The sequence below is a fragment of the Telmatherina bonti genome (genome assembly GCF_933228915.1).
Source record: "Telmatherina bonti genome assembly, chromosome: 8".
NCBI classification, from domain to species: Eukaryota; Metazoa; Chordata; class Actinopteri; order Atheriniformes; family Telmatherinidae; genus Telmatherina; species Telmatherina bonti.
The window spans coordinates 12,952,036-12,965,785 of NC_136626.1; the positions used below are offsets into that span (position 1 = coordinate 12,952,036).

The window sequence follows — 13,750 nt, forward strand, 5'->3', positions numbered from 1 at the left end:
CCCAAAATTTCACTTACATGTGGCACCTTTTTTCCTGGTTTCCTCTCCCCCAATCAAACACACTGCAGCCTGACACAAACTATATGCACAAACTGCTGGATCTCTAATGTTCACCACTGAGCACGCAGAAGCGCAAACTTGCCGCAGCTGTTGAATCTCGCGGTATTTGAAAGCTTCCCTCCCTTGTGCTCCGGGAACGCCGTGTTGTTTACATTACTGGCACCCGGGTCAGCAGTGTGGCGATGAGGAGGCCTTCCAGTGGAGTATCTGTCTGAAAACACGTACGCGTCTCGATAGAGTCCACGGCACAGGCGCGCTGCTCTGTGAACAAGAACTTTCTGTTGCAAACTTTACAGAGTGCCACGCAACAAGCAAAGCCTGCCGTGAGGACTTTTTCTTGTCGCGACATTGTGAACAAAGTTAAAGTGAAAACAAAGACAGTAGTCATTTCCACTGGAAGACACTCTTAACGTGAAGGAGGAATAGCCTAGCAGCAGCAGAGTCCTACTTCCTGGTGAGTACTGACACTGGGAACTTATGAAACTCCCTCACAGCTTATTAACCTCTGGTACACTGTTGCTACCTTAATGTTTGGCTTGCTAGAGAACTGTCACTTTTATAAAATGAACATTGACCCCAGTTTTTGCTTCACTTCGAGGCTGACATGAACTTGGAAAAAGTTTCCACGGAGTTTGCTAACTAGCCTAGCTTGTTAGCTAAGTAGCATGCCGCTTTGCTAACGTTATCTACCTTGAATTGCTCCCAGTCAACGCTGTCAGTGAAGGTTAACAATAACACTGTCATGATATGTTTGCAAAGTCCTTCAGAAGAGCTTTAACCGAACCAAGATCTCTTTACATTACCAGGAAGCCACACAGCAAAGCCTGTGATGGAAACATGACACTAGCGCTTCTGATGTCATTCCACGTCGTTATAACCCTGTAACTCCACATTAACAGCAAACATCACTACTTCACAAGGTCCTGAGGGGAAAAGGGGCTAAATATGTGTAAAACCCTTTTTTTTTTTTTTTTTTACACTCATTATGGATTTATGCCTCAAATACACATTTTCGTGACGTGCTCAGACTTTCATTTCTGAAGCAATGAAACCAGGAATTTGTAAACTTAAGTTGAATACAGCATGCTTAACCTTTAATAATTATTTATGTATGTCAACCCCTAGTATTCATAGAGAAACGTACCTTAGATTGAATAAAAATAAGTACCACACAAAGTCATTTGATATAACTTGTATGTATCTTTGCATCATGGTTCCAGACTAACTTCTACCTTTTGTTGCACATAATTCACCTCATTTTTCAGTATGAGGGCACAAGTGGGGAAAAAAAGGTTGCTTGTGCACCCACACTTTCCACTGTCTAGTTCTTTGCACCTAAATTTACCTAATAATTATCACTTAGATTTATGATATAGATTAAAACAAAAAATTGTTAATCTTTACTTGAAGCATGAATGTTTAAAATCATTATTTTTCAAATAAGCTCAAAGTGCTAACTCCACTGAACTGAATGAAACTGTGGAAACAAAATTTTTAAGACAAAAGATTTATGTTAAATTCTTTCCTTTTTGTAAAACTCATCAATTTGGATCTGAATTTTGTGAAAGGCAACTCCCCTTTGTGTTGTCCATGGAAGTCTCTATAATGAGTAGTTTTGTCAACAGCGAGTGAGTCCATGGGATTTTCTGCAGGACAGCTTCAGGGTGCAGCTCAAAAAGTTTGCTGTGGCTACTTTGATTTTCTGGTGAAAGTCCTCAATAAATTTGGTTAGACTTAAGACCCATCAATGCAGATGATGGCATATACACGGGTAGCTACAGCAGTGAAAATGAAGTCTAGTTTTTCTTCTTCTTTTGGTTCAGGCACTGTGGAAAACTCCTAAATTGGTGGGCATAGCAGATCACACCCACGTATAAGCAAATTACCCAGTATTCTGCCTTTTACAGTGATTCCAAGTTCATTTTCAGATTATGTGATTTAGCATGTTTTCTGGGGGGAATGATGACAGAAAACACAGACAGACTTCATGTGAGATAAAAATCCTGCACCTGTGAAATGTTGTGTGCAACAGTAACTAATAAAAAAATTAGTTGCATTTGAGAAATGGTTGAAAATCGATCAGACAATGTTTTTGATCACAACTAATAGATCTAGAAGCACATGTAGTGTTAGTGATCAAATTATAAACCAAACATCTGCACTCCAAACAAAATTCCACCTTTGCTTTCTCATGAACATTTATTTTCTGGGGCTTTTAGTAATTTACAAAGACTTTCCTTGTGTTACTTCCATATGTTTGTTTCACAAAGTTAAACACAGTTCAACTCCTAAAGGTGGGGTTTATTTGGAAAAGATTGTGGTAAGAAGAACATTTTTTAGAGTTTATTTCAACGGAAAAATATTGCAAGAATTCAAGATTTCTGTGTGTCTTACAATGGGGGTAGTTATTGCAAAACTCTTGAAGACTGACGTATTTGGTTCCTTCTTTGTTTTTGAACAAGAGCATTATGGTTTTGCTTATTAAAAAATATTCACTTAATTGATAATTAGGTAAATTAAAAAAAGGCACATTGGGGGGTTTACATGTGCGTTTAAAGCTGTGTTTCATGTAGTGTTGCTACTGCTGCCCATCACAGCCAAATATTTCAGGCGTCATACAGTCACATCTGGCTAGAGTACAGAGGGATGATTCAAGCGCGCGTTAGTGGGAGCTGACATACCTTGTTGACCCAATTATTACTCACTTCTCTGTTGCCACATCCCATTATCGTCAGGGACAACAGGCTTGAATCTGCCAGCGTCATCAGGTGATTGAGATGAACACTGGCTGGCTCTGTGAAGTTGATAATCAAGAAATGTGTCACGAACCGGATAATCAGAAAATGGCTGACAAATGTTTGCATCAGGCTCCGTGTTGAGGGATTTCTGCCAGGATAATGGTCTTTGAGTTTCAGCTGATGAGAGGTGGATTGCTTCTGACAGTCTTGGCAATACCAACTTAGTTAGCTATGTTTTATTGTTAGGATTTAACAGGGACAGTCGTACAAGTAGGGATTTGTTATTTTTGCTATGATGATAAATGACTTGGGTAATTTGTTATTGATATTATTAATTATAATTAACAAAAAGTTGGCTTTTGAGATCGCTAACTGTATGCTTTAATCAGTCTTTCATGGGGAAATTGGTGGATTGTTTCACCATACACATTTCCCAGCTTGTACTTCTGAGACATTCAGACTGAGTGAGAACTAAACTGCTATTTACTGATGTGGAGAAATGTGCTGCTCTCAGAGAAGTGATTTAGCACAGTGGAATTTACCAAATCACTCAGTCCTGTGAGAGTTTCCTGTTTTAGCCCTGAAGCTGGCCCTTCTACTGGATTAAAGATCAGATGAGACATTTGTCATCTGACCACTTTAACAGTCATTTTGCCTTTGGGTTTTCACAAAGAACAAAAAAAAAATGTTTGCTCTTTTTTTTTTCTTTTTTTTTTTTTTTTACAAAGCATATTTGAGGAAAAAAAAAAAAAGATGCTTCCCGAGGCCTTTTTGAGCTACATTAAACACTGTCTTTTGCATGATGTCAAAGACCTTGGCCAGCCATTGTACAGAGACGGTGCTGGCAAAGATAGTAGATCACTACACAAGCTATTTTAGTTTTCTCTTTGTGGTTCTTTGGTATATTATTAGAGCATAAAAGAACAAGGTAAAAAAGACAATGTTAAAAAAAAAAAAAAAAGCACTGTCTTAAAATAAAGAACAAAATTAAGGAAAAGATAGTTTGACACTTAGTACCTCTAAAGAGTTTAGAAGAAATTTTTTCTTTTCTAGCTTCACTTTAGCGAGAGTTTAGCATGAGGTCTTCAGAAATGTCTCTGGGAGGTCTAAACAGCTTCTTGCCCTGCGCTTAAAAAGCCAGCCTGCCAATATTTTTCATATCCAACTCTTCACAGTTAAATGAAGGGTCATTGGTGTTTTGGGCATTCAAATAGTCTGACTTGCTGCTTTGCAGCTCCTTGTGTCATGCAAAAGTTGTTAATTTCATTGTGGCATTGATGCATTTTTTCAGTGGCCTGTCTGGTGCTCTGGTGGGAAACTCACTACAAAAACTTGCAAGTATAAAACATTCTGACCTAGGACTTGTTTTTAACTTTATGAAACGCTGCTAATGCCTCTGGGTCAGCTTATGCTTTGACCACACAGAATCAGTGGTCTGTTTAATAGCAAAGGTTTTATTTGTGCTCATGTTATTTTTATTTATTTATTTTTAACACTGACCTTGTTGTTGACTCAAAAATCATGTTTGATATAAAATATTTTTTCATATGCAATGAAGTGTGGAACTTATTAAAGTAACGCAGTAATTAAAGTAAAATAAAAGGCACATTTCCCAACGTGCAGAAATTTTGCTCACTAAATGGAACAAACAAATTAATAAATATTATTTTTTTTTTTTTTTTTTTTTTTTTTTTGTCCCGTGCTTGTTGTTAGAGTTGAAATAAGACTAAATGATCCCCTTTTGCACACTAAATAATTTCTTTGGTCTTAATTTGTTCTAAAACACCAAACTAATATTTGTCTTACACTTAAGTAGACTTTCAACTCTCTCCACAGTAGGATGCTAACACTCAGTAAGGAGTGAAACAACACTCATCAACTTTAGGGATGGGGTTAAAAATTAACATTTGGAACTGGATACATTCAACAAGTCACAATTTTATAATCAGATTCATCAAACTGTAACTATAAAGCATAGTATATCTCAAAATAAGTGTTGCTTGTCCCTGGTTTGGGTGGCAGCTAGCGCTAATATAATTCTGTGTATTATCCAGGACTATTGTGCAAATTACTTGTTAAAATGCAATAATGCATGAATGTCGGATATTCATTCCACCAGGGGGATGTGCCTTTGCTGTTTACTGATGAAATGCAGAAGACTTGGTGCAATATCAGTGCATTTTTTTTAAACATGCTGGCAATGAGGGATCAGTGCTATGACCACAGCCGTTTTTGTTTAGAGCAGAGTGTTTTCCTGCTCTGGCTGTCTACATATAACCATTAAATTCTCTGACTACTTCCACTACTGCTCCAGAGTTGCATAAACTTGAACACCCCATTGTTCCTCTTTTTTTTTTTCTTCTTCTTACAAATAGATTGAAGACAAGGGTTAATATCTAATAGCTCCAATAAACAAAAAAAAAAAAAAAAGAGTGCAACTTACTGCAGCTTGGGGAATATGCTGTGCATTTGGATGTTGTTTAAACACAACAGCCAATGCCACATTATTTTACAGTAAGATATGACGGAAAGATGGCTCTCAAGCAGAACCCTCCTTTTTAATTGGCTATCACTTTCCACTCGTCTCCTCTCCTTCTCTATCGCTTTTGATTATCCACATGCAAAAATACAAATGCCTCAGGATACAATTCACTTTCACAGAATAATTACAAGATGCTATATGCCACTGTAAACACCACATCAGTGACAGTGACAGTACACATTTGTCATGAGATGAGACAAAAGCAGAATGAATTTGTGAGGAGAGAGGAAGGTTTTCTTTTCTTTTCTTTTTTTTTTTGTTGGTTGCTTGCTGACTTTGCTATGGGCATTTGTTCCAGCCTCACCACAAATAAGCCTTAATGTCTCACACGAGATTTGCTGCCGAAGAGAGCAAATTTGTATGAGAGCATCTTGTTTTGACAGACTGTCTGTTTTCCCCTCCCCCTTTTCACTGTGAAATGCTAGGGACATTTCACTGGCTCTCTTATAGTCTCCTTTTCTCCTACATTTTCCCCCTTTCCAGTAATATTTCTCATTGTAAGGATCAGTAAGAGGTGTTATTTAGGCTTCTTTTTATAACTAATGAAAAATTAGCTGTTTATGTTTTACTTTAATTTTCACTGCTGGCACACCAACTGTTGAGCTCTGTGAAAGCACTGGAACCGTTTCTATTACTTGTAACAAGCAGACTGTAAAACAGGACAAAGTTTGACTCTTTTTTTATTCAATGCTGTCAAAAGTCATATATTCATTTTTGATATGAACTGCGATTTCTTTTCAGAACCCATGTCTGAGTGAGCAACCTCAGTACAGTACATATTGTATGACAGGGCTATTCAGCTGGGTCCCATGAGGACCGCAGTCCTGAAGGTTTTCAACACACCAGACCCAAATAAAGTCATTGTGCTGAACAGCATAGGGTGTTGAATCCATTTAAATTGTGTCAAGTGTGTTAAAGCAGGGATACATTGAAAACCTGCTGAGCTATGGCCCTCGTGGGGCTGAGTTTAACCCTGTTGTGTGATGTGAGTCTGCTGCCTGCCACTGTTTTTCAGTTCAAAATACTTTTTCTCTGAAGTAACTGTGTGGCTCTAAGATCCTCATCTGTTGTAAAAACCAAAATTAATCTGATCAAATAAGGTCACAAATCAGTAGATAATTTTAACTTCACCTCATCGTTGTTTGACTGAGTAGTCAGGGTTGTTTGTTTGTCTTGAAAGTTTACAGGCTTAGGAGCAAGTAGTAAAAGCTTAACAGGGTTTTGTCAAAAATAGTTATATTGGTGAAGTACATGCTTCTTTAGGTTTTGCATCAATTCAAGGTCATGTAACGATATAGGTTGGATTCTGCATGGTTAAAAAAATAACAGTGAACAACAACAGACTATGTAAATGTTGCAAACACCTAATTATGTTACAACACGGCACCGATGCAAACTCTGTCCATTGTTATGCATTAAAGCGTTGAGAAATTTCCACAGCATTATTGGATGCTTTGACCGACTGGATATATAATTTACACTCACCAGGTAATTCTGACTCGGCTTAGATAAATATAATTTTTTAATATAAATATATTAAAACCTTTTGGCTCATTGGTATGGGAAAAAAGTCATTTTAAAATTGATATTTCTTCATTTTCTGTTTCTTTGTTTCACAATGCCTCATTTGTATGTGCAAGACATCTTTCTTGTGCTCCCTCTGCCTCTCTCCTTGTTTGTACCCTGACTCACAGCAGTTTTCCATGGTCTCCCTGGTCTCTGGGTGTGGCCTAGGGCTTTGAGGTTATGGTCAAGGCTTGGGGGCATATAGAAAAGAAGACTAGTCATAATAAGAAGCTCCCTTCAACTCCTGCTGCCCAACTTGCCCTCAAGGCCCTTTGTCTCACTCCCTCTCCACTACCATGCCACGCATCTCTTTTTATTTCCCCCCTTAAATCTTTTCATCTCAGACCATTCCCTCTTGTTGCCCCCCCCCTTTTTTTCCCCTATGTAGATTCCTCACTTATTCAGCTTCCCTCAGTCTATCCTTCGCTCTTTGTGGGACTGAAAATCTGCCCCCCCCCATTCTTGGTTCTCCTCTCCTGGGGGGGTCGATGTCTACCTGGGGCTTCCCCTTAGCCTTCTCCTTCCTGCCCACTCTGGCCCACTGTCAGGGAGGGAGGCAGGCAGCCTGACTCCCTCAGAGCAGCAGGAAGCAGCAGCAGCAGGGGCTAGGCCTGTATGGCGCTCCTGGCTGGTGCTCTCAGAAGTCCTGCCAAGCCAAGGATGAGAGACCTTTGCCAGTGTGGTATTAGGGCACCAAATAAAAATATTTTACAGATGTCTGATGGCAGGCATTAAGAGTCAGCAGAGACTTGGGCCTGGGGTAGAGGTGTCTTTTAAGTACAAATTATCTCTGTGTGGATGTATTTCTGTTTTTATGATATAGAATATATGCTTTAAGTATGAATGGAGGAAAAGGCCCTTAAAAACCTTTTGCGTCTTGGCTTGGCTTTCAGGAAGTGAGTTTGTGGCTAAAGGGGGAAAGCAGGCTGGTCTGATTTTGGATTGGCTGGGAAAGTAGATTGATTTGGTGGGGTTGTGTTTACAGAAGAGGGGAATCCAATGCTGCAGTACTGCGAATGCCTGGCTGGGTTCCCAACCAGTTCTGGCTTGACAGTTTAACAGTGAATATTTAACATTGCGCCACACTGCGAGGCTTGGCTGTAAACAGCAGTCAGCAAGAAGCAAAGCAGCTAAAGCTCGCATGACGCAGGGCCTCGGTTGTGAAGCCCACCTAAAAACAACGCACAAGCAGGAAGCACATCTTGAAGTTCTGATTTTAGAAAAAGGCAGATGGCATGGGCTGGTGGTGTCACACTGTAAAAAAAAAAAACCCACCAGGATCCCCTGATGAAAGCAGCTCCCGCCTGCTTTGAACAGTGAGTCTGTCATGGTTGGTGTCTGCTGTGTGGCTTCAGGTCAAACTGTGATACGCAACTCCTGGAATTTGCGCTTTTCAAGTTTTTCATGTTCAAATCGTCTGAGGGAAAAAACAGAGGGGGGGAAAACAGGAAGTCTCATAAATATTAATATTCTAATATGTGAAAGTGGCAGGGAAGACCTCTCTGGTTTAGTTGCTTTCAACCTCTGTTGGGGAGCTTTTCTGTCTATCCGTGTCTCTTGCTCACTTTCCTTGCATCTGTATTTCTGCAGTTTTTCAATAGCTGACATTTTCATTTTCTGAACACCATTCTGATATAAATAAACCTATATTCACATTTCTGTGTGATACCTTAGATCATTTAATACAAGTGAGATGTGAGATTATGTTTTTATATTGAGAATAGACTTATTTTAACCAAGTCTGCTGCCACTTTGATGATTTTAATCAACAAAAACATCCTATGTAAATTCTCTAAGGAGGAAGAGGGCTGAATGTGGAAAATAAAGTTTTTGAGAAAATTCTTTTCTTCATTTCAAGTATTCAGTTCAGTGATCTGTTATATATTCAGTCTGCTTTCATTGCTACCTTTAAAAATTTTATATGCTAGATAAATAGATAAAATTTGTATGTATGTGTGCAACTGTGTGTGACTGTGTAAATAGCAACTATTAGGTGTGTGTTTTTTAATAGCTGTTATATACTTTAGTGCGTGAAGACTTGTATTCTAACATACATAAATTGTTTTAGTTATGTAAAGTAATTTATTTCTTCTGAAATGAAAACTGCATTATAAATAATATTTGATTTACCAGTAAAGTGATGCTGCATGTTTTAACTGTCATGTGGCTATTTACTACATTTTTCTTCAACTGAGCGTTACTGCAGCAGATTGGATAAGAATAGTTTGTTCCACTATAATGAGAACTACACTGTACAAAACAACCATTTAATGTCTGTAATATCTGCAATGCAGCTCGTAGCCCTTTATCTGTCTTTTTCCTCAGCTGTTAGTAGAAACATGTCTTTATCCACATGGACTATGACTGTGTTGATTTTCTCAAGTTACGCTTTATTATAGATACTTTATTTCCCATCATTTGCCCCAAAACAATGTTTTGCATTTGATTGACTGATATTATTCGGCTTTCGTTTATGAAGCAGACAAGTCAATGTTGCTCAACAATGCGGATCAAGGTCATTTCCAACTTTTGCAGAAAAAACATTTTGTGATTTCTTTAAATTAAGGTGTTTTTTTTTTTTTTTTTTAATATCTGCCAGGTGTTGTATGTATGGCTTTATAAATATCTTATCTTTTGTGTTGTAACACAAGTACATTAAAATCCACAGATTTACACTTTTTCTTCAAGTTGCACCTCTCTGCGTGATTCTAAAAACGCCATTGCTTCCCAGAAAAGTCTCCTATTGTCACGTCATCAAATCTCATGGTGATTGGGGGAAGATGTTTCAGAATTATGAGATCTGTTTTGTGACACACAAAGTTAGCATTTTCTGATAGTTTACACTTTGTGTTGCTCCACCGTAAACAAAAAACTACCACTGAACTTCAGCGTACAGTTATGGGTCCCATATCTACAGCTTAATATTTCCTCACTGGCCTGACAAAGATAAAATGATCTGATGTTAGTTTAAGAGATTATGTAGGTATTAATCTGTTATGCATCACTTGGTCCTGAGATCTTGGAATGAGTTTGGTTTTGGTGAGTTTCACAGATGTTTGGTGAATATAGGGCAGAGTCCAGCCTCTGTGTTAGGGATGGTGGAACAGGTCTGACATCTCTTCTGAACTGAAAAGGGAAATCCCTGCAGGCAAAGAGTAGAGAGGAGCGAATGAGGGAGGAGGGCGAGAACGGAGAGAGGTGCGACCCCTTAGGGGTAACGTTATTCTCTGATCGTCAGATACGCACACACTCGCTCACATACTGGGACGCTCTGTCGATGTGCCGGGTAATGCACTCATGCAAAGAAAGATGAGTGCCTGAGGAATAAAAATAAACATTGAACTTTTTGTGTGCGCTTTTGTGCAACTGTTTGTGCATGTGTGGTGCTCATGTTAGTTTACGTTTCTATTTTAATTTGTGATTTATTATTATTATTATTATTTTTATTTTAAATTATTTTTTTAAAAATTTTGATTTGCACCCTTTGCCCACTCACAGCTAATTTAAGTGTGTGAAATGAGCCAAATTTTTCCACTCATTATTAAATTATACATATGTTTCTTTGTGTACCAGAAAATGAAAAGAGATCAGACTTGAAATTTTCATTTAGCTTAAAGTGTTAAAGCGTTTTTTCCCCAAAGATAAACCTTCTCACCAGGACAATAACAACAAAAAAGCACAAAAAAACAGAAGACAAAACAAAATGCTTTCATCAGCAAATTTTGCTCTGCTTTGTTATGTGTTTGTTATGTACATTTACACATATTGTCAATTCTCATATTACAATATATTGTGCCACGGGAAGCAACACTGTTATTGTTAGTTTCATAGTCAGGAGTCATCTACCTTTTCCCAATGGCAAAACCATGGGTTGATATACTTTTATGAAGCAACATACCATACTTGAAATGGTTGTGCTGAACAACATCAGATCTGGTTATAAGATTGTGTGTGCGTGTGTGCAGCAGCCAGCATGGCCCTCCACAGAAGCCACAGTGGGCTGAAACCAAACCGGAGCCAGACCAAAGCTTGATTTTTGTGGAGCCATGTTCCCATGGGCCAAATACTAGCATGTGTACTTTGAAGACTTCCAATATTATGGTTATTTCTGTGTTTTTCTGTATCTGTCTGCATATGAATATGTGTGTTACATTAAGGTGTGAACCACAGTTTGGGATTGGCATCTTTTTCTGCCCCAATAGAGAGCCAGGCTCAAGATATGGTTTCTTTGGGTTCACAGTCTGAGTTTTTTTTTTTTTTTTTCCCCCCAAAATACTGGCTAACTATGAAGATGATGAGGGGTTTAGTTCTCATCTCTATTTCTCACAAAGCATACCGAAAGACTTGGTTTGAGAAAAGCCCCAATGCGAGCCCTTAAACATGCTTTAGCATTCAACTCTGTAAGAGGACATGCCTGGGAACAGCTCCTCTCACATTACTAATGATTTGGACATCTTGTGCTTGTCATTTCCTCTTAGACAAACTTGTATTCTAACACAGTTTAACTGTGTCAAGTTGTTCAAGGAGAAGGGAAACCTGCCTTAAGGGAAGGAGAGATGGTGGTTTTGTGTTAGGGGAGAATGGACTTCATTCACCAGATGTCTTTGTTTGAAGTTATTTCATACATGAGAAACTCAAATGAAAAGGCTTATCATCTCATCATCAATTGCCGTCTAGTTACTCTGATCATTGGGATGTTTTCTGGCTGAGTGGCTTTTTAGGCAACAGTCTTAAAGAAAAACAGTAGCTTGTGCTAAAGTAACTGTAAAACTTCCAGATTTTAAGAAGACACTGCCTTTATCATGCTCTAGTTGCTACCATGTAGTCAACCTTTTCTTGTACTTAAGTTGTTTAAAGTGGTCATAGTGATGGCGAGATTACTTAGTTCTACAATTAATTGCGCTATTGTATTCCATGATTAATCAATCATAAAGATCCCTCAATTTTGTCACTTTCTAGAAAGAATTATGTTTAAACTATAACAGCAGTTCAGCACAACTTCCACACAAACACTGAAGTTACACTACATCATGGTGCTTATGCTTGGGTTGCTTGCAGTTAGAGTGGGACACTGACACAGGAAGAGTTATTCCCAGCAAACAAATAAAGTTATTCTTTTTTTCCTTTTTTTTCTTATGAAGAGAAAAAAATACCAAGTGTCATTGTGGAGGTTGGCTCATCGACTTGTAAAGCATAACATAAGAAGTTGCATATAAAGAAGAAATGCGTTGAATACATTTTGCCACCTGTAGGATAACCATCATCTTTTTATGCTTAGAGTGAATTCATAGTAGTTTGGTTAAATGGCGTTAATGTTCATCTAAAGCAACATTAATCCCTAAATAGGTGCTTTGTGATGATAGTTTCACTCTTCAAACATAATTAACCTGGCATTAGGGCTGTGGCTTTTATTTATCAGTATGCAATTGTCATTGTCTGTCGAAGAAAGCATTTTTAATTCTAGATTTGTGGTCCTGTTTCTTTATTAGGCAATTGTCATTGTCTGTAGAAGAAAGCATTTTTAATTCTAGATTTGTGGTCATGTTTCTTTATTTCCACCGTTCCAGTATTATTTATGAGTCAAACAGCAGCTGTTCTGCTAAAAGACAACTGGAAGTCAAAGCAAGCTCAGTGCTTTTCCTGCATTTCGAACTTCTCTACGCAGGTTGGAAAGAAATGTTCAAAATTAGTTTTATATCCTAGTCTCAAGAAAAAAGTACAGTTAGAGGCCTATTCCAACTGTGTTATGTTTTTCTCCAAGAAAAATACCCATTAATATGTGGGATTAATTTATTCTTTGCACAGCAGACGGGAATTAGTTGGAATGAGACTTTTTGGTTACTTTACTTTGTTTTTATATGATTATGTTAGAAATAAATGCTCCCACAGTTTAAAGACCTGTAACGACTTTGCATGTGGTTTTACAGATTTATAGTGTAGGGAAATTAATGCAGAGTAATTATAATAATCATAAAATCATAATTATGTCTAACAATAATAAATAATTGTACCCAGAAAATCTCTAATCATGACATGCCTAGTCATAGTCAACCTTTCTCCTTTATGGCCCTATCTTGTCTGATATAGGTAGTATTGGACACATTTTCAAATCACTTCTGAGATAATCCTTTTATTTGGTAATTTCCGTTTGCTTGATTATTGGGAAAGGCGTCAAAATAAAAACCAGGCTGTGTGTCAAAATTCTGTAAAACGGTTCTTTGTTTACAGTACAGCCTAACCTAGCTATGGTGTTTCTTTATTCCCTCAAATTTAGCTTGAACTTTCCTCATTTGTTCTTATTTAATTAATTAATAGTCATAAAAAACCTGGCCCTTTAGCCTTGCAGATAAACAGAGCCACAACCCTGCGGTAGTGGATGTCACAACCAATATCCTGGTGCCAGAGGTGGTGAAGCTAATTCGGTGGTCAGTCAGTGACATAGCTAACAAACAAAGCCCTTGTTGGTCCTTGAGGGCTGGAACCTCTGCAGTGCGGTGCAGTGCTCTGTTCCACATTGTGATAGACCATAAGTTGTTGCCACAGGGCACTAATGCAACCTAAAGCCTTGGGATCTTTGTTATACTGTGGTGTGTAGTCCTGTGTGTGATGTATTTTGGGTTTTCCTGTTGGAGAGGATTATAATATCAGTTTTTAATGACCAACTAACCAACATACAGTTGTGAAAAAGTTGGTACACCACATTGTTGATTTCTTTTTTATTATCTGTGAGAAAAGCAAATAAGTAACTCTGAAAACAAAAGCTATAGATGAAGACAAATATATGAAGACAAACATAACAAAAGTTATGGATTTTAAATTACTATGTAGAAAAACAGTAATCTCA

The 13,750-nt window shown here is 37.9% G+C and overlaps 1 protein-coding gene across 1 annotated transcript in view; it reads left to right on the top strand.

The window, feature by feature from the left end:
* Positions 1 to 230: 230 nt before the first annotated feature.
* Positions 231 to 13,750, top strand: part of nek7 (NIMA-related kinase 7) — a 62,983-nt gene continuing 49,463 nt past the window's right edge. The window contains exon 1 of the mRNA XM_079244650.1: positions 231 to 514. The gene's annotated coding sequence lies outside the window, so the exon portion shown is untranslated. The remainder of the gene's footprint in view (positions 515 to 13,750) is intronic.